The sequence below is a fragment of the Chelmon rostratus genome, chromosome 15 (genome assembly GCF_017976325.1).
Source record: "Chelmon rostratus isolate fCheRos1 chromosome 15, fCheRos1.pri, whole genome shotgun sequence".
NCBI lineage: Eukaryota > Metazoa > Chordata > Actinopteri > Chaetodontiformes > Chaetodontidae > Chelmon > Chelmon rostratus.
The window spans coordinates 15203159-15222274 of record NC_055672.1 but is presented as its reverse complement, the minus strand read 5'-3'; positions in this window follow the sequence as shown (position 1 = coordinate 15222274).

Sequence of the window (19116 nt, the reverse complement as noted above, 5' to 3'; positions counted from 1 at the left end):
AAATTAAAACATTAGTTGGATTGGCTGATGACAAAGACTGGAGACAATAAACCTCACTAATCTTTTAATAGACATTTCTTTTCAATTAGATCTGTCTTCTTCTTCAGCAAATTGATTTACATTCTCAACTCAATTAAAATGCCTCTGGTCGAACCAAAGTGCTTCGCTCAAATTAATTTGTTGTGCAACATTTCCTGAACAAGACTTGGTCACCTCTGATATAATGAAAGAAAACAAAGAAAATACCTTCAGTTGTTTAACTGCCTCTGGCTGACAAGGCTTCAACTTAAACAGCACGAGATGAAATTGTGTTCGGTATTAGAGTCTCAGATAAAACAAAGCATGCTCTGTAATGAAGATGAAATGAAAAGCAAAAGGCAGCAGGACGTGATCAAATTCAAACAAAAACACTGCGTCTGAACGGATGCTCTGTGTTATGTGTTTAACCTCCTAGAGAGGCACATTTATAGAAAATGCAGATCTTAATGGAGCTGTACTTTCCTCAGTTTCACACTGAAAGAGACAAAATAAAGAGGACTTCAAATCGGAGCCGGTGGCTCAGTTCTTGGCGATGGATGAAGAGAAAAGAGTAACAGCATCATCTAGTGATCCTCTCTGCAACTCTCACAGCTCAACTCACATCACAGCCAGTTTATCCATCTCTGACTGTGGAAGTATCATATTCTTTGGTGCATATAAATTCTATTTTTACATTTTAGCCAATCACTAGCATTCTTTTCTACACTATAAATAAGTGTTTTTAGCCTTTAAATGAAATAAATCTGCTATGTGCAATACTCTCCACAGAGGGGTGCACTTGTCCCTGTGTAGAAAGTGAACTGCACTTTCAACACAGTTCTGCAAGGACTTCAGGGAGGCGCACACCGTGAAATCTTTTATAATTGTCAACGTCATATTTTATACATTTACGAGTTCAAAAAAACATGGCTGATTGTGCACAGTCAGTGTGTGTCTATGGTGTAATATTAATGGGAAAATGAGGCACTGTCTCCTTAGCAGGGTCCTGGAAAGACAAAGGCAGGATCAAACATCCCTGAGCTGGAGACAAAAGGGTCTCCAGCTCAGGGATGTTTGATCCTGGGGGACAGGGGGCACTGGGACAGTCCCTCTGTTTAATCTCCTGCTCGGAGACACAGGCTTTTTGGCAGGCTCGCACTGGGAGGGCGCAGGGAGCAAAAGGGAGTGCAACTTGAGAATGGAGGCCGCTGACTTTAGGCTGCCCTTCAGACAACCACTTCTTGGTGTAGTTTGGTGTGATCACCAGTAAATCTTTATTAATTTTAATTGGAGCCCCCATTTAAAAGAGCAATTAAAGCGGATTAATCGAGCCCATCCCGTATAATGTCTTCTGTTAATTAGTTTGTCAGCACTGTTTTAATATCGCTTAATGACTTCATATTTCAGGGATGACATTAAAGGGATGCTGAAGGAAAAGAAATGGCCTTATCACAATGCGCTGCTTTAATGGGAGATGTCCCCCGCCAGCGGGCAAGGTCAGGCCTGAGGCCGCTGGGGAGAAAAAGGCTTCAGGGTGGCACAGAGGCAGCCACCTCCGGGGTTACACTGCCTCACAGTCAGTGCTGAACAAACACTCTCCTCATGCACCCAGTCTGCAAATAATTCTGGGAAAGGGATAAATGTGGATCCTGTCACACCCTGCTTTGTTGCTGAAAATACCTCAGAGATGTTGGAAGTTTTTCTCAGTTATATCTTACGTTATTTTTTGGCCCTTTGCCTTGTGTAGAAAGATGGGACAGCTTATGGGAAACAGATGAAGATAATATATGTGCAGGCAACCAGCTCACCAGGATGCTATCATCAAACCAGCACTGACTGACATCAATAGCTGTGGTTTCCACTGTGGGTGCCATTGCTACCTTAAGGCTGGGCCAAGAGTGCTTTTTTATTATTTCTATTTTTTCACTGTGTGTTTCTCAATATCACATCCATATTTAACTCCATAATCTGCGGCTATTGCTGTTCCCGACATCTCGTCTGTGTGAGCTGGTTTTCTCATCCCTGGCATACATGAGAAACAAGACGAGGAATCAGCTGCCAGTATAACACCTCTGTCTTACTCTCTCATCTTTATTTCGTCCATTTTAAATTCAGCAACACACAGTAGTAGTCCACGAAGCTGCTGACTTATTTTTTCTGACCAGGCTGTTAATATTGTACTTTATATTAATGTTAGTTCATATGTGTTGGCTTGTTAAAATTAATTCCGTACAACAGGTGAATGTTAACAAAGTGTTCAAATGCTGTAACTGTGTTTTATATGGTGCCTCTACATTATCCTGTGATGCTCTATTCACAGTGACACTGAGCCAAAGGTGGCCAGGCAGCAAGAAGTTGATAAAAACCAACAGCACATCCTCCTTATTGCAGCCCTGGCTGGCGTGCATCCCTGCTAATTTGAGTGTGCCCTCGCACCTCCACTCTCCTCAGCAGATTCATAAATCTCATTCCCATTATCCCGCTAATTAGCCGGGATTACAGGAGCATGTAATGCCCCCGCTTCCCAATAGATTGATTGGAGGACGGTCTCTTTGTTTTGAAATCACTTCCTGATTGATGTACAGAGCCCTAGTTTGCAATTGTAATGGCCCAGATGTTAACAATCAAATGCGTTTCCGCTCCAGGAAGTAACAGTCTGTCATGGAAGAGGAGCCAGCCGAGCGTGTAACGACACATCACAGGAGTGTGGGGAAGGAGGGACTGCGGAGGAGGGGATGGAGGGATGGAGGGGGGTTAGGTACTGGAGCTCTGGCTTGAACTGCTGCTGAGTGAGGGCATAATGTCCGTATCTACAGTTCCATCTATTAACTATAGGTTTTTTGCAGGAGAGAATAGTTTATTTGATGTTGTATTCTGGATGTGGATTTGTTTTTTACTTGCTTGAATCATCTCCTCCTTCAGTTTGGTCACTGCAATTAAAGGTGGTCATACTTAAAGGCTCACATAAACTGTTTTTTGGCTAGAAGACATGCCAGATCCTTTTTCCAAAACTTCATGCACGCTGGTGTTGAAGATGTTATCAGTGACATCTTCCACCTCTGCCAAATAGATCCACTTTGCAAACAGTAGAGGGCACTATTGTCTAACCAAACTGACTCCTTTGCCGTCCTCCTCATTCCTTTTTTCTTACCCTTCACCAATAAATCACTTTTCCCGGATAGTTAATGGATATAGAAGCAGATCATGAGTGAGCTATCTGTGGGGCGATAATTTAAGTGAAGATCCCCACACTGATTGCAGTGAAAGGTTATTTATTTCAACAATAATGCAGGACACAAAGGGGGAATCTGGGCAAGATTACCAGCTAGGGTACGCTAGAGTGCTCATCTCCAATGGAGCAGCGTGTAAATTGGGTTCACTTTCCCCAATGAAAATACAGACTGCAGTTTATTTCAACTTTATGCACATGGAAGGCTGTGCTTCCCTCTCAAGGGTGGCTGGGGACTTAGAGATGGCTGTGCATATGAGGGGAGGGTGGGTTTAGACCTTGAAAAATGCCCCTTTTGTCCCTGAGTCTCTGGAAGGCAGAACTATTGAGGTATGGTCCCCCATCCACTAGTTCCCACTCTCCTCTAATTAAAAAACATGATGACAATAAGGAAATGGTCTAAAGCACGTTGGCCTGAATAATGGACAGAATAAGCACGGGCTCTAAATGGGACAGGGGTAAACTCTCGGTCTTTGTGTGCTTGTGTGTCTTTAAGTGTGCATGTGCATGTTGTGTACACAGTGGTGCATGGGCACTATTGATTGACTGGGCTGGCGGAGAACTGCAGGGCACAGAAGCCAGCACGGCACAGATACTCCAGTTCTCCCCTCATGCAGAAAAATGCATGATTAAGGCCCAACTGACATGTCTAAAAAGTCCTGGAGAGGGACGAGGAAATAGCTCCATATGCTGCCCCATGTGGTCACAGCATCCTGAAAGTATGGCACCGCTCACTGTCTGGTTCTGCATCACTTCCAATAGCCTCTAATCACCGGGCTCTACAAACAATGCCACCGGTAAACACATGCCACGGCGGAGTATAGCAACTTAAAAGCTGCAGCGTGCAATGCTCAGCCCACTTGGGTGCACAATGTACACTTTTACATGTCTGTCATGCTCCAGGCTTTCAACTATGCTGTCAGCCAAGATATGCATCGGACATGGATCCAATGCTGTGTGAGATGTAACCATTGGGTAAAGGATGGGAGCCCTTGAGCTGCATGATAAGCACTGTCACAGAGGCATAACATATGTATCTATGCTATGCTGCTTAACGCTCCAGCAGGCTTTGGTTGACTTTACCTGGGGTGGCAGGTGAATTTCTCTGCTCGACGCCATGGCTCAGGAGTGAGAGGATCAAAGCAGCAGTGTCTGAAGAAGTGCACAGAGTGAGCAGGCATGAATGGCCAAGAGAGGTATGGGGCGTCTTTAGGACTCCAAGGTTTGGACCCTCCAGGAGGGATCTCTATCCCCAGATGGGCTTCCCGATCATCAGGCTCCTTCCTCAGGGTGATGGAAGCGAAGCAGCCCTCTCAGTGCAACCTTCCATCCAGATGGGTGGATCACAGGTCAAATCGTTCCAGACAACAGTACTGGCTGGGGACATTTGGGTGGCTGGTCCCAGAGGGACAGCAAGAGACAAGAGGGAACCTGCCTGAGACTGGCAGCTGCAGCACTCCCTCCTGGCCTAACAGACCCGAGGGTGTGCCTGCTGCTCAGCTTGTGCCCCAGTGGCATGTGACAAATGGTGACATGCTTCTGCTCCCCTGCTTTGTTAGATCGGTGGCCCTGATTGAAAGCAACGCAGCAGGCATCTCTCAGATCCATATGTCTGCAGAGAGGGGACAGACTCATCTGCGGCTTCAGCTCAGACAAATGAAAATAAAGTGATATCATTCCGGTGCGTAAATGTATGCAATTTTCTGCAATAATGGGCTAGTGGAGATGATCATATGCACTGCCGTCATTTTATTTACATATGGATGAGTCCATTTTTGTTTTTATGCACACCACTCTCTTCATTAAAATGTGCAGCTCAAGTCATTGAAAGAAGGATCATATTTCATGGAGGAATAAGGAGAGTTCCAAAGGATTTTGAAGAAATAAAACAAGAAAGAGGACAACTGAGCCAGGCCTTCCTCTGAAGTTCCAGCAGCCTTTATTAAAAGTGCGGCATGATTGATATCCTGTCAGTCAACGGAATAATCACGACCAATCCCGTCTCTCGCAGCCAGCTCTGCTTCCCGCCCTCATCCTTTATGCCCCTATCACCCCCAACACATCCACTTGCCATTGAAATCCTGTAATTGAATGAGTTTTTGTCATTATTGTGATTAATCATATTAATTTGAACTAATTAAGAGATGGTTCGAAGTTATGACAATTAGATTAATGAAATTAGTTTTAACTTTTTTTTCACCCAACCTAATAAAAAAGGGAAAATCAGACCAGGACTGTTATGAAACAGTTGGCAATCTGGATTTTGGGACTAATTGAATGTCTGATTTTATTAATGATGAAATTTATAAAAGTCCTTGAGGGGGAAATTAACGCAGATTCAGCTGCTAAGAGTGGAAAATTAATTAAAATTCCTGGAGATATTCCTGTCATTAAAGGCACAGGCCCTGTTAACCCTGGTCCTACTGTGAGTGGCTAGTGTGTACACACAGGGGCTCTCCAAAGTGACTGGAGGGAGATATATGAGGTTTTAGGGATGACAAATAATCTTTAAGAATCCCTCACTTCACTGGGGTTATTGAAGGTTCAGTGCTGGAACTCTTTGTATTTGTTCAGGTTTTCCCTTTGACAATTTCTTTACACTAGATCTCAATCAGATTCAGAAAACAGTTCAAGGCTTTTGTATTAATTTTTAGAGCTCTGCATGGTCCGGCTCCTGCCTGCATTAGAGAGCCGCTACAGCCAATATCGTGTCATGTCAGGTCTCTGTAGGTTTTCTGATCAGTGCTTGGTGGTTGTTCCTCACTCCAGGCTTAAACCTAAAGGAGGCCATGCCTTTGAGATTGTGGCTACTTCTATTCTTAAGCTCCACGGACACACTTAACAGCAGCAAATGACCTTCTTGCTTGAATTAGCCTTTGTTAAGTTCTATGCATTTTTAGCCATGCAAGCAGCATGGTGTTAGAGATGGCCATTTTGGTCTGATGGTCCACCAGTGCACTGCTTTGTTTCAGACGGAATAGCTGAAAATGAAATGTTGTACAGACATTTATGGTGTCCAGAGGATGAATCCAACTGACTGAGGTGATCCTCTGACTTTTCCTCTTGCACCACCATGATGTTTTGAGGGAAATGTCAGCTGGATGGATTGCTATGAAACCTGCCATGTTGCTCTCAGGATGAACTGCAATAATCCTGTTACTTTTCAATTTGCACCATGATCGAGTTAAAATTGTGATTCGTCCAGTTGCCCAACTAATGACATTCCCATCAGCCAACTGTTCTTTGTGTCTAGTGCTAAATGTTACCATACTAACATGCTAAACTAAGATGGTGTTCATGCGGAGGTCAGCGTTTAGCTCAAAGCACTGCTGTACCCTGTACCAAATTGTGAGTAGCAGGCAAGTTACTACATCTGACTAGCCATGGGAGTTTAACACCAAACACTGTAAATTCCCTTGAAATGTTATTTCAGACACTGGAGATTGCATGGAGATTAGACAGTTCCCATTTTGCCCGATAACAAACTCTTGAGCGTTTACTTTCAATATTTGTCAGGAAGGCGATACTTAACTTTCTTGTGCTACCACCAAATGAAAAAGTTAATTTCCATGTGAGTCAAACTGCAGTTTTTTGGGTCATTTCCAAGCAATCCCTGTCCTGTTGCTTGGCCGGTGCTAGTGATTGACACCCAGGTCAACCCCTGCCACTCCGGGTGCAGTGGGGGTCTGACACTTGTGTTGCATGGGCTCTGCGCGTTCCTTCAGCTCTGCATATTCACCAGCCTGTCTCCCTCTCTGCAGGCCAATTCATAATTAACAGCTGTTGGCTTGTCAAGAGTGGCCCTGGCCGTGGCACACACACATATATTTATATTCACTGTGAAGACCCCCTTGCCATGGATGGATTTCAGAGGCCATGAACCCATCCTCTTTCCCTGAATGATGGACACTCACCTGAAAGCTCAAATACATACTCAGTCAACCTGCTCTCACCATCCCACCACCTTCCCCATCTCTCTCTCTCTCTCGCTCCCTCGCTTATTCAGTTTCTCCCCCATCTCTCTTTTTCTCTTCTCCCTCCTGCTCAGCGCCTTCTGCGACCATGTCAGGAACTTTTGCATTAAGTCCAGTCCGTCTGGCCCGCGAGGAGGCAATATGAAAATGAAGCGCGGCCGTGGCTGGCCCTTTGCTATGTGTGTTTGTCATGCCTGTTTAGCTGAAGTTGAAATGTAAATATAGACCACGGGAGATCTCGGCTGCGATAGGCTGCTTGAAATTCTAATAAACAAGTAGCTGTCCACCTGTAATAAATGATACCCATAAAAAGAGGTGATTCCTTGAGCAGATAAAGATGAAAAGTAATTGTTTGTGCTCACACAAAATTAATCAGATCAAAACAGGGGCAATCATTTTAAAGAGACACCAGACCCATAAAAAAGGCAAAGCTGTGATAAAGTATTGGCTATCAGGCATGCAGTCTGGAGGTTAGCATTACAATAATATGGTGGGCCAGTATTCATGCGGCATTCATGTGTAGATAGGATTATTGCATATATTCAAAGAGGGGAAAATGTTTATGGTACATATGTATAGAAGCAGAGGTTCACAAAGACGTTCAAGGTACAAGGTCATAAGCAATGGAGAGTTTCATTCCAGGCTGGATATTACATTAAGTGATACAAATCAAGACCAGAATAGTTACAAATATTGAAAGACTTTACTGTACAAGAACAATATTTGAATCCCTGCAAAAAGTGATTATAACTGAAAATCCAATCAGTGAAGAAGGATCAATGCATTACATGAATTATTTCAATAATTAATAGAAATAGTAATGAATCTTGTGAATTGTCGTGTTAATAATTTATGAAATAATAATCACAAGACATGCACAGCACTGTACCTGACGGCATTCATCTATCATTTCACAGTGGTGCAAAAAAGAAGCCCAGCTGGAACAAGGTTTGCGTCCTGTTTGCTTTGTCATGGCTGCCATCACTTGTGTTGAAACTAACACACTTGCAGTGCCAGCCAGGGGTGTTCCCCTTACCCAGATGCCATAGTGATCAGCACACACAGTGCGTGCCATCCGGTCTGAGGGCCCAGATATGACAGACCACCTGGACGGAGAAGAGGCAGCGCAAACATGGTTATTTTCACAGCTTTGATATGCTAAACATACAAAACCCACTCCAGCAAAGGGGCCAATTTCTGTTGCTCAGTGTTTAGTCATACACATGGCGAGGACATAGAGGAGCTCTGTTCAGCTCTTATGCACTGGCTGTGGTCCTATGTAATGTGTTTACCAGAGCAGTGGAGAGAGACCCTGATACACACAAACAATAGCGGAGCTCATTGCCCACTTGCCACCTTGGAGACCATCCATAATCTATTCTAGCATGAGGACTGTTCATCCTGTGAAATAATGTCTGTTAGAATACTTTCACTACTACAATTTTGTGTTAAATTCTTCCTTTTGTCTTTTCTGAACTCAACGTGATAACTATATCCTCTTCCCTACGTCGGTGCTCCCTTCTTGTAGCGTTCGATGTGGTAAAACATTGGTGCCAGAGGGTCAACTCGTCACTTCCAGAGACAGGACTCACAGTTCACTGGAACAATTCTGTCCTGTCAGCTGACGGTGACCTGCTTTTCTATTTGAGTGCAAAGCTGCCAAACTAAAGTACAATGAACTCCGAGGGTGTCAAATAGAGGAGATCAACAAGTCTTCCATTTAGCAGCTGTCCTAATTGAGTGGGTGATGAGGCTATAAGGCTTCTCTGGAGGGTATTGTATGCTTTGGCAAGTGTCTCATCTAGTTACAGGCAAAAGATTGCGTTTGAGGAGAGCCAGCAGCCGAAGGCAGCACTTGTGTGAAACTCTTAACGCCGACCAAATTCCCTGCTCTCTTTATTCTTGTCTGGCAGGTTGTAATGGAGTTAATTGTACAATAAAAGCTATTCTCTAAATCATTTCCTCTCTGTCCATACAAGATTGATCACGGAACCAATCTTTTCTACTGCTGTAATTTTCATATTTAATGAGCGTGACTCCAAAACTATTACACTAATTAGTCAAATCTCACATATCGGTAATGATGCTCGCAGTAATTAATATTGTATTTAATTAAAAAATGACCCATTTCAATGGCTTGCATGCAGGCGTTGCTGGTTGGTTTGCCTCCGGGTAGGAGGGGACGTTAGAGAGGGGGGAGGGTGGGGGTTGGGCTGTTGGACAGCGTGGTGGAGATGGATAGAGAGCTAGAAGAGATGGGGGAGAGAGGTGTGTGGGGCGGTGGGGGGAGACAGGTGTAGGTGCTGTGAGTGTCTCTCTCTCTGGCTGTGCCACTGCAGAGATTTCCAGTTTCCTGCAGCATATGTCTGTGTGGTTAGCATGTGCTCGAAACCCCCTCTTTCTTTCACTGGAGGCAGCCAGCCTGTGTGATTTATGTGGGGCCCCTGTTCCACTGTGCATACACTGGAAAATCTCCAGTTTACACAAGAATTGCCTGAAAAATGAGATCTGTGACTACATTCTTTTCATTAGCGGCTTACGCTAGCGTGGAGCCTGGGAGCCTCTGAGCTCCTAATGATGCGCACGCAGGCCCGTAGCCTCCCAGCTGCTCTCAGGCTCTCATTACCTACAACACTCATGTCACAAACACTCTTATTTAATTTCCACAACAATTAAAAAGGAAAACAGTCACTAAACTTGTGCTGCTTGAGGCAGCTGAGTGCCGTGCGCTCACTGGCTCGGGCAAAATGTTTGTGCAACAAATATGCACACACCAATGCTCATTTTGATGTTCAGCTATAAAGGGAAGCTATAAACGACAGCTATATTTTGACATTGTATTGCGCGCAGTACACAGTCAGAGAGCTCTGAGATAGGAAACGACATTAGGATGGATATACTACAATGAAATTTTATTACCAAGGGACTCAGTTCACAAATGCACACTTACGAAACAAAAACCATACCCGTCTATCTGTATAGTGACAGATATTCTCTGCGTGTGGTCTGTACGCCTGCGCCCCTGCAAACACACAAACAACATTCAATCTCTCTTATAGCATAAGAACATGCAAAGAGCAGCCACTTTCCCCCGAGCCCACCCCTCCTCCTCCTCCTTTCTTCCTCTCCAGCCATCAGTAACAAACAATGATGCTCTCGTCCCGGGCAGCAGTTCAGTTCTCTTATCTAAATAAGATTTAGCCTTCATTTAAACGGGGCCTCCATCAGTTTGGAGAGATGGCAGAGGAGTAGTCAGCGGGATAGAAGACCTAGGGCACCTCATTTTATCTTTATTTATGTCTCTCTGCCTCGCTCTTTACCCAGCAGCAGGACTGGGTGTGCACATGCCACCGCCGAGACGCACTCAACAATGTAATTGGGGTGATGAAAAATTATCGTGATTGGGGGCATTGCCTCGCTCCCTCTAACCCCCCTCTCCTCCCTGTGCTCCCCAGCTCACACCCTCTCCTCCCAGCGTCCTCTCCCCCACTGCCTCCCCCGACCAGTAATAACATCTCCGGGCCCATCTGTCACCATCTAATGTGACAAAGTTTTTATCGCATGTATTAAGGCGGCCAGATTAAAAAGTAAATACGGCAATCTCACCAGGCCCCTGCGCTGGCAGGTTATGGCGCATTTCACGGTGGCCTGAGCACCTCATCAGTGTTCCGCCGCCTGTGCCCCTGGCAGGGAAACAAACAGGCCCCCAGGGAGCAGAGCCTGAGGGGGTGGAGGTAGAGGGGACCGTGGTGGGGTTGTGAGTGGGTTGCGGTTGGCTGCAGGGGGAAAAAAAAGGGGATGGGAGGTGCTCGGCAAGCAAGCGGGATTGGGGTTAAGGAGATGTTAACGGATACCATTAATGTTATATGTCTTCTTCCCCAAGAGGTAGGCGGCAGCCTATATTGCCCCTTTGTTCCCCCACGTTTTCTCCTCTTGCTCTCCACGGGTTAACAGTGTGGAAGAAATCGAGAAACCGCATGGAAGGCCTGGAGGAGGCGAAGGGCCAACATGCCCAAGTGGATGCGCCACCACAGCTTTTGGAAAAGGGATTGCACATAACAACTAAAGTGCTGAATTGGATGTTGATTCTCCCAAACTTCACACTCTCACCGTGGTGATTCATCCGCGGTGTGACCACGCTCTCTGTCGTCCTCTTCCTCCCTGCGTCTCTCTGCATCCGTGGTCAGCGGCTTGCCTCTAAAGTAGGGTGTTTTCCATCTGGCCCATCCATCCCGGCTCTGCACTCAGGAGGAACACACTGCGGCTCTCAGCACCGCGGCTGGCAGATGGGGAACTGAATGCAGTATGCCTGTCAGATTAGCTCCTGTAATGGCTCATTTGGGCTCCTATGAGGAGATATTAGCACATGTGTTCCATACGTCTGTGCTGAGCTCCATTACACTACCAGGAGAATCCCTCATAAACACAAAACGCACACCTCAGGAGTCATCTTAACAAGGGAGACCGAGTGGAACAGGGCACTGAGGGTTTTCTGGAAATGCACCACCAGAGCACAAGATGACTGACCAGCATCGGCTCTGGAAGACTCCGAACAACAATCCAAAGCATGAAAAGTGCTGTTTATTTGTGTCCCACACCCTCTTAGGTGTATTCATAACGAAGTGGCCGATGCCGCTTTGAATAAAGCCTTAATGAATCTTAGCAGCAGCAGGCTTGGCAGAGCAGCCGACAGAACAGGGTGTGGAGATTGTCAGCCGAGCACCTGGGATAGCTGGGCTGCGTGCTGGGCTGCATGGCTGACAGGCTGGCTGCTGACAGCTTTGTGACAGGTCAGTGTCTGTGCCGGAGCGCTATCTGTAGCCTCCTCCAGAGGGAGAGCCAGCGAACATGTGTAGCTGTCTCTCTGCCTGTCATTAGGGGCTGCTTAGCGAGAGGGCCCCAACGCGCCACTCCAGTTCACAATTAACTTTGCAGGGCGCCGGGTGTGACAGACAGTGGATAGTGCGGCATGGTGTCGGGCCAACGGCGAGGACAGGGCGGCCGCTGTGCTGCTCCCGTCTGCAACAGATGCTAGTTCAGATGCCCGGGACCTCGGTGTCACTGACCAGTCTCATTGCCACCACACTCCATGGCCCTGAGATGGCACTTGGACAAAGACCAGGAAATTCAGTGGCAGCAAATACCCAATACACGTGTCTCACTCTGCATAATGTAGTGGACTGGATCACTGACAGGCTAGCATGTTGTGTAGAACTATACCTACAGTACAGTTGAATAGGCTACATACATGCTGTAGGTCAACAAAGTGTGTCACGTGGTGCTCTCATGCAACATCTTGTTTTCCATCTGCCTACACTGCAAGTCTGAGCGAAACGCAGCTGCATGCAGCCCTAGATGGACACGCTGTTCTGCACTGAGGCCTTCTCTGTCGCATCTCAGCACTTCAGCGCACTTGTGTAGGTGTGCGAGAGAGAACGAGTGCGTCTGCATTTGTACGGTGAGCGGGATGTGCTGACAGGCTGCTGATGTCTGCCAGCCGGGCCACACTGCAGACGGAGGACACCCGTGGTGCTGAAAAGGCCAGGGCCAAACACTTAGGAGTCAATTCACCAGAAAGGAGCCCACCAAGAAAGGTCAAGTGGACACATTACTGCATTCAGCGAGGAGGACATGGGCTTTATAGGGCGGAAGAAATCAATTCATAATCTCCTAACTGAAGGTTTTTCAGTGTGCGTGCGTGCGTGCGGGCCGATACCTGCTATATCTCTCTCTTTCCAGATGTGTGTATCACAATGCAGCATTATTGAATGACCTATTGTGTATCTAGTCTTAACACACACAAACACACATTTCAGTCACACCGCTCACCTTATCCAACTCCAGAGTGTTGAACCAAGAATCTAAATAGCACAGTTGAGTTACTTGGCTTGCAGGCATCGACTATAATACCACAGGAATGAAAAGAAGCAATCTTAGAGCCTTTTAAAGGTTGGAAAGAGATATTTTACACACAGTGATACAACGCTGTGCAGAGGGGGAATATCTAATAAAGTCTTAACAGATTCACTTGGGTTTTTTCAGCACCTCAGTATTTCTGCCAAATGGCCATCTATCATTGATTCCTGTAGCCATTGTGATCAGATATGTGAATGACCTCTAATTAAGTCAAATGCAGCAGATTAATCAGGGCCAATGGGTCCCGTTCAGGAGCAGGATGGGAGAAGGGGGAGAGACATAATGACTGGGGTATGAAATGAGATTGAGAGGAGGAGGAATGGAATGTAAAGACAGAGGAGAGAAATGGATCATCCTACCGAGGCAGAGGAAGGTGAGAGCCGGTGACGAGTATGCAGACTGGGCAACGGATGTAGCTCCACCACTTACTGAATTACTTCGTTTTAAAAAATTGTCTGGACATACAGCGTGATATAGGGAACATATTAAAGCACCTTTTCATTTCGGACACAACGGAAAACACATAATGTAAATGCAACACGTGCAAGAAGAGAGCCAAATGCAAAAAAAGAGGGAATTGTCCGAGGTTAAAATTAATAACTGATGGAGAAATTAAGAGTTTGAGGGAATGTGGATACTTTAATGCTAACAATGATAAGGAAAAAGTAATTTATTCATAATCTCAATAGGAGACATGCATAGCCTTCATTTGTAGGTTCATTCCTTTCCATTTGACACATTTTGTTGTTTATATATATTTACAGCAACATTTCAGATCGTGGGTTGATCAGCTCAGTTTTGCACACTCATCAAAAAGTTGAAATTGAATTTTCTATTCTCTCATTTTTTTCAGTGCATGGTATTGACCCCCCATTATAGAGAACGGCAACACCCTCTTGATATTGTGAGTTTTCATAATATTAAAAGGCTACAGAAACATACAAGCAATTCTAAAGCTAAGGAAAGGAAAGGAAGATGATGCTGGGGGTGTGGAGGCAGCCAATGACAATAGGCTTGTCACTTTATTGGCTGCTGTATACACCTACACACTATGGACTGCTCCTCTTCATGTGAGTGCTTGATGTTTACTCTTTTGCACAAGATTTGAACCCTTTTTCTTTTCAAGATTTACCTTCTGAGCACACTGTTGTGTTTTTGGATGAAGCTACTGTATAGACTAACAAAGCATTGCCAGCAAGGTACAAAGAAGTAAGAAAGCATTTTTTTCATGGCCTCTTGAACTTTTGTAGCCTCGGTGAATGCAGGCACGGGTGCCTTTTGTTCAATAGTCTGTTAATTTTTGGATGCATTTTTTTGAAAACAAAATTAAGATTTACATACAGTAGTTTTTTAAATGTTTGCATTATCTCCAACCAGAGGGAGATGTTATTTTAACAGATTTAAAATTCAAATTAAATTTGTTCACAGTCTTTAGCTGCTTAAAACTGATTTGGACAAACACAAAATCTGTGTCTGCAATGTAATTTGTTCGTGTTTGTATCCCACCATAATTTAAGTTGATCTTTGCAATTACTTCAGTCCCTCGATTCAAACTGTGTCTCTCTTCAGCTACAGATAAATACATTCTTTCTTTGCAGGAAGGCTCCAAATCATCTCAAAAACACAGATTATTTCATCCTCATCAGAAAGAAGAGGCTTTTTACGATGAGTCAAAATATTTATAATATGAAAATACATCATATAAATTCATAACCCACAATCTGCCTCACTCTGACTTCAGCAATTGTTTGACGGAAGCAGGCGTCAAGTTCCAGCTCAGCCTCCAAAAACAAGTGTGTTAAGCTTCTCTCTGATCAATGAAGTCATAATATCTCTTATGACATCATTAAATACTGCACAAACACTATCCAACACAAACCTCCAACCCCGTCAGTCTTTGCCTACTCCACACATGCCACAGAGTCCTGTGATGTTTGCCGTCTCTCTGCCTGCTGACTACTGATAATTCCTTTTGTCCTGTGTGTATCTGGTCACCTGAGATCGCCCTCGTCCACAGTTGTGCGGATATTGACAGGTGGACAAGGTCAAGAGCCAGCGGCCCTCCCACCTTCTTGGTCGTGGCAATTAACACTGAAGCAGTTGGAGGGAGGGGCCTGGTTTCGCAAGCCAGTCAAAGCGCCAATCAGCTCTGATTGGCTCCTCTTCCTCCGGTGTGGATGCTGCTGGCTGGGGTGGGGTGTGCTGTGGGGGGAGCTGAGGTTTGAAGGGTGCCCACGGTGACGGTTGGCGGGGAAGAGGGCGTTTAAGCTTTTAGCACAACTCCCACTACTTAGCGTCTTTGTTTAGCAAAATGGTGTTCCTGATTTAATTAACACTTCAATTAGATGTGATTGCATAAACACTCTGCTAATAACAGCAGAAAGCCGCTTGTAAGCGGCACAACATTTGAAGGAGTTTTTCTCATTATGGCAATGAGAGCAATCTTGTTACACAAATGATAATTAGGTGTCATTAGCACATACAAACTGGGTTAATTAGGGAGCAGGAGCACAAACACTTGAGATGGACTGATCAAAGTTCCAGTCTGACGTCGTTAAGAATAAATGCAGCTGAGGGTAGGGCTGCAGAATTATCACTCATATCAGCTTTGAAGCCGGACCAAAAACAAAATATGAATACCCCGAGAATCATCCATTATGGAATGTATTTTATCATACTCTCAGGCTCCCCCTTATCGTCCCAAGTTTTTTTGCTCTTTATTCATGGAATATTCCTGGGGTAATCTGTAGCTGCTCAGAGCCTCCCCCCACTGCTACAACAAGATGGTAGACTCACACCTGAACTTTGATACTCTTTAGAATAATTGCATATCAGCATACAGCATCACCGTGGTGCACACCAAACAAGCTCTTATGCATGGCAAAAACCCCAGTGTTTGCATAAGCCCATTTATTATGAGTGATAGTGCTGCCTTCACTGACATTTCGTAAACTGGAAGTGCCTAATCTTGTTTGGGCTTGATACTTATTAAAATACCAGAATAGTCAGGCAGCCGATGTCCAAAGCAGCGCTGGCCATGTCCTGATAGGCGTCGTGTTTTTGGTTACAAATATAAATACATTTGTCTTGTGGCGGGCCGGCTGGCTGGCTGGGTGCGTCTGTGTCCGACGTGCTGTCCGAGGTGAGAGGAGCCCTGTGGCTGCCTGCCTCAGTCACATGATTTATGATCTAAAAGCAGCAAGCAGGAAGACATGGCTGAATATGAAAAAGTTCACCGCGGCTGGCCAGAGAACAGGCCTGTCTTCCCTCCACAGCGGGCTGAAAACAGCAGGCTGGAGGAAAGGCTGTCAATATCACATGAAGACCATCAGATGTGTGCTTCTATGCAATAAAGGCAGGTGGAGGGGGCCTGTGATGGTGGTGTGGAGGTTAGTAGCTGAAGACAGGTGGGGGTAGTATTGCCAAAATAATTGAATTCTACAATGGCTGGCAGATATCTGAATGTGACTTTGTGCAGCTCCAATCCTTTATCCCTTCCCAGTCCGAGTATTGACAGCTAAAAACAACAGCCATTATCTGTTAATTACATTAACATTTTATCAGCGGTGGGTTGCTGGGGTGCATGTCCCGCAGCTGGAAGATAGCTGTCAGTCAGCAGCGCGAGCATGCAGGGGGGGCGAAGAGGGGGCTGGAGGAGCAGGCCCCGGAGATGCTGCCCTGCAGGAGAAAGGGCCCTCTCCGAGTTGCCCTTCTGCCCCCGCGCCCCTGCCCCCTCCAGGCTTAACAGGGAGGGGGCTGACAGGGGCTCGGCACCACCTCCTCACTCGTCCTGTCCACAGAAGACAGGCCAAGATAACCGCTGACACCTGCCAAACTATCCAACCCCAGGGCCAGAGACTCACCGATTCAAACAAACTACTCAGGACAATGGACTTGAGACACGTAGACGTGTGATCAATGTCACACTGCAGCTCTCAGTGAGAGCTAAAGGTGGAGCTGTTGGCTCCACAGACCTCCGTTACAACTGCGATTGCACCAGACCCCTTTCGAGCCGTCCATCCATGTATATCAATGGACGCTGCTCTCTGGCTCTGCTGGCTCTGCGGCTCTTTTCTCATTACAGCTCTCATATGTTTTATTTATGCCGTCTGTAGAGTGTCCAGCTCTGCCTGGGCACTGGCATGGGTGGCAGTGCCAAGCAGAGGACAATAAGAGCGTGTGCCAGCTAGCGCTGCAGGACTTGGCAGTGGACTCGGTGCGATGGCCTCAGTCAGGGAGCGGAGAGATGAGTTCGGCTCTGCCCGCAGGTCTTCGGGGTGATCCACAGACCTCAATCGCATTACCCCCCGGCTAGTGGGGCTCCCACTTTAGGGACTTGGCCCTGCCCCTCCCAGCTCCTGGCTCTGTTTATTGATTGGAAGCTGACTTATAACTTAATATTTCACCTGCTTATTTCCCCCACTGAGGCTGCTTCCTGTCAGAGGGGCGACGGAGGGATCAATGGGAACCTTGTCTGAGCAGGGGAAGGTCCCGGCAGGGGTCGGCCGCTGATTGACAGGAGCCCTGCATCCAGCTGGCAGCAGGACAGCTCACGGTCAATGAGAAAAGCCTTGTCACTCTCGCCGTATTGGGTCTCCTCACAATTAACAACGCTACCTTGTTTTTACATGGGAGGGTGCTGCAGTGTCCAGTCACCGAGGGGTTAAGGACCAGCGCCTGGGCTGAATACACACAAACACATAAACCATACACCAAACCATACACAAAAAATGCTAAGAACCACTGCTGACAAAGAGAGAGTAAGAAAGAAAGAGATATCAAGTGTAGTAATCAAAATGAAAAATGGGTCTCCGGCTACTTTAAACAAGAGCTAATTTATCACCAGAAAGTACGGATAAGTAGCCGAGTTGTTGCCGTTCAGTAAGTACCCGTTCTGCACCAAATTATTCCACCCCTGCCTGCGTGCAACCATAAATCATACACTTCCACACATCTTTTCCTATTAGCAGTCGTGTTAGGCATGGGCGCGTGCTCAGCTACCAAACACAGACTAATAGGCTACAACTTTTAATTTTGAGAATGCAACTCCCCCTTCAACGCTCCCCTCCTCCAATCCCTCATTTTCTATTCAGCCCCCCCCCACCACCACCACCACCAAACCCCCCACCGCTCCTCACAGCACAATATTCACATTATCACATACAGGAGCATTACACAGTCATGTTTATCACCCGGTGCCAAATATTCAGCCTGATTGTAAATGCTGTCCTCCCCCTTAGTCCTGGTTTTGTGTAGTGTGACTGGGGGGCTTCACGTTACAGACAGGAGCACAGCCCACAGCTATAGATAGAGCTGATCTGTTAGCTGTGGACACACGGGAAACACCTGCTAGCACTGCGCTGCCTGGATGTAGACTAAACCCATCAATGAAGAGGACAGATACAACACATTAAATACGCTGTACTAAAGAAGCACAAAGCTGAATGGAGAGGCTGCATTTAGAACTTACTACCTCAGATTCAGATTTATACTTTCTGTTTTGGAGATCAATAAAAAAGTATTTAGGAAGAAGACATTTTATTATATACACTTTGTCATAAGTGCAACTTCTTGACATCAGAAATCTCTTTTAAAGGAACAGTTTGACATTTTGGGCAAGTCACTTATTCATTTTCTAGTGAATTAATACCACTCTCAGCTCTGTCTATTAAATATGAAGCTATCCCAACCCGCCTGTTAGCTTAGCTTAGCATAAAGATGGGAAACAGACAGCTAGCCTACCTCTGTCCAAGAGTTACAAACCCTTCCCACCAGTAACCCACCAATTAATACTTTAAATCTTGAAGGTTTTATTTGTACAAATTCTGAAGTGTAAAAATGAACTGACATCTCTACACCTTGGTTTCTGTACAGATTAAATAAATGAGCTACAACATACAACATGTGCATTTTCTCACCTTTGGACAGAGCCAGGCTAGCCCCTGTTTCCAGGCTGAGCTAGCCAGCTGTTTGCTCCAG